Here is a 3,225-nt window from a genome sequence, read left to right as displayed (position 1 = left end):
AACCCCCAGAATCCTGGATCTGGGCAACAGAAGTTTTTCCCAAGAACACAGTAGAAACCTGGATGGAGCCATGGTAGGTTAATGCCGACGCTAAAAGAAGCAAAACCTCTTAACTATTACTGCATTAACTAACTAGAACTTTTTTTTTTCTCTCCCCCTAGATGAAGTGCAACAGCATTGAGAATCTTTTGGCAGTTTTTAAATAAATTTTCAAAATCCCAGACTGTTATGAATTTCAATGCCTGAATGTATTAAATATTACTCATTGTGGTTTCATCAGATTATGGTGTGCACACAAGAATGCATCTAAAGGAACAAGGCTAAACCAACTTGACCCACTGAAAACTAAATGTTTAGTTGCAACAAGTGCCCCTGTATTTCTTGCTAAACTGCACTGTAATACCATGATGGTTGTGCTGGCAATGATGATCCACACCTTTCTTTCCATCAAGGTCCTGTATCTTGTTGGTCCTTGAGTGCTGAATCACTCAAAAATACAGCTGCAGAAATTAAAGTTGAACTGCTGGAGCATAATTGGAATGTTTATTGCAACATGACACCCAATAGGACTATCTGGATTAGGTGTGAGATTTGGTTTTTAGATTCTCAATTCAGTTTATATAGTGCCAATTCTCAAGGCACTTTACAGTTCACCATATCATGCCGTCAAATGGGTTTAGCTTTCAGTCTAAGGAAAACCAGTTGATTGCAGTGACTTGAAGGCAATTCTTCACATTAAGCATGGTTGTAGTGACAGAGGGAAAGCTCCAGCTTCTGAGGCTGACTGGGGTTCAAGGAGACAGAAGCAGAGATTCAAAAAGCAAATGTAAAAGGTGGTACCATCCAGGAAACGCACAGCCAGGAAGACGAGCTCTGAGCTAGCTCCCATGTCAGAGGATGAAGAGGGCACATCCAGTCAGCCAGAGAAATGGAACTAAACAGAAAAATGATCTTGAACATCTATTAAAAAAAGGAGTTGATGGTGGCAGCACAGCTAATATTTCTCTCCAGGATGGTGTCACAGCCAAACAGGAACAGATGTGGCAAAGCTACTCTGAGAAAGGGGCATATGAGAGATTCAACCAACAAATTCTGCAGAGTGTGAATAGATGGAATGATGAAATAGGGGTCCCCATGTCCAGAAGTCTAAGCCTATAGCATAACTATAGAGATGGCTCAGGATAACCTTGGCCCTCTAAAAGCTTTATCAAAAAGGAGAGTTTTACGTCTACGCTTAAAAGTAGACAGGGTGTCTGCCTCATGGACTAAAACTGGTAGTTGGTTCAACAGGAGAGGAGCCTGATAACAGATCTGCCTCCCATTCTACTTTTAGAAATTCTAGGAACCACTAGTAATCCTGCAGATTTGAGAGTGAAGTGCTCTACTGGGGACATAAGGAACAATCTCTATAAGATGGAGCTTGGCCATTAAAGGCTTTATATGTTAGGTGGATTTTAAATTCAATTCTGGATTTAACAGGATGCCAATGAAGAGAAACTAGATAGGAGAGATATGATCTCTCTCTTTAATTTTCATCAGAACTCTGGCTATGGAAAGCATTTTGGATTATCTTAAATAAACTGAATTAAATAGATTCTACAGGCGAGCCTGGCAGTTATTGTAAATTAGTCATACAGGGACCAAGGGAAATGGGCTTTTATGTGGATCATGATCTTTAAAAACTGCAACTCGTTACATCAACTACAATTTTGTTTAACATAATACATTTTTCCTTACTGGCCACTAATAGGAAACCTCAGGTTGTGTTAGGGGACAATGCCGAAAGAAATTAGCGTAAAGCTTCATATAATTAAAACACAGCCTTATATCCTTCCAACTAAGCCTAGAAAATTCAAATATATATGAGTAGATAATGCTAAAACAATGACAAGTAACCCCATAAAACATGGTTATCCTGTACTGCAGTGGTTAGATGTGTGATTTAGCCATTTAGTTGATCTGCTATTGTTTGCCCTGTCCTTTGTTGGAATACGAAACATTGAATAATGGCGTTTATCAATATGTGTACTTGTGTGTGTTTGTGAAACGTCATCTAAGCCATAGGCTGAAGCTCAAAATGAGGCTAGAAATAGGATTTCGCTCCACTAACCTGGGGACTACTTTTCGATAGCAGTTTTCCAATCTTAAATATGTACTCGAGCTGGGGAAAAAAGTTCTCCACGGGATTCCTGAGAAAATGGGTGCCAAAGGTGGCAGTTTACCCAAAAAAGTGACAAATTTGGGTCTTCTACCATTTTCAAACCCTTGTAACTTTTTTATTATTAAGGCTAACAGACTCAGAATTTAGATTCCCACAGATATTCATACTTACTCAGAGCTTATATAGCGGCAATGTTCTGCGTGCTTTAAGTAAGGAGTTATTCTAAATGAAAAAATACACTTTTTAACAATTTCACAATCTCCCAAAATATATCTTTATTGCACATGAAAACTGCAATTCTTTGAATTTTCAATTGAAAAACTCTAATAGCAAGATATCCTTTTGTGTCTGGTTAACTAATTATTATGAAAAGTGGTGTGAATTTTATCACAGTTACAATATTGGACGCAAAATTTTAGGAAATTACTGAAACAAAGCTAAAATTTGAACAATGAAAACTAGGCACAAAGACATTTCTGTTTTTAAACAATTACTTTTATTAAAATTAACAATAACCATGTTAGATAATGTCAACTCATCACTTACACCTATGCACCAAGCAAGTGAATTATACAGTTCAATTGGCACAATCTTTCTAGCTGAGGAAATATTTAGATCCTCAGATGTAGGAGGCCAATTGTCACTCATGTGAGGGGGGCACTCTTAACTGCTTGTTTAAGAATTATACCTGCACTATAAATGGTTCTGGTACAGTCTCATTGTGCTGCATATGTACCACTTTCCTGAACTGTCTCTCCACCACTCGACAAAGTCTCTTGCGATCCTGATGACTCAGGTTCAGTTGATGAACCCTTGTTGAGAAGTCCTGTAGCTTGTGTAAATACCATTTCACTCAGGTTTTTCCTCGGAGGCTTGTAGAAATTTAGTTGGGAAAAGTCTTGCCTCAGTCTTTTCTTCAGAAGATCTGATCTGTGAAAAATTGTCAAGGAATAATAAATATATGCTGATGTGAATAATCCATCCATCCATTATCCAACCCGCTTTATCCTTCATGGGGTCGCGGGGGTTTCTGGTGCCTATCTCCAGCGTTCACTGGGCGAGAG

The sequence above is a fragment of the Cyprinodon variegatus genome, unplaced genomic scaffold, assembly GCF_000732505.1.
Source record: "Cyprinodon variegatus isolate N-32 unplaced genomic scaffold, C_variegatus-1.0 Scaffold52, whole genome shotgun sequence".
NCBI classification, from domain to species: domain Eukaryota; kingdom Metazoa; phylum Chordata; class Actinopteri; order Cyprinodontiformes; family Cyprinodontidae; genus Cyprinodon; species Cyprinodon variegatus.
The sequence above is the reverse complement of the archived record's forward strand: the minus strand, read 5'-3'. Positions refer to the sequence as shown.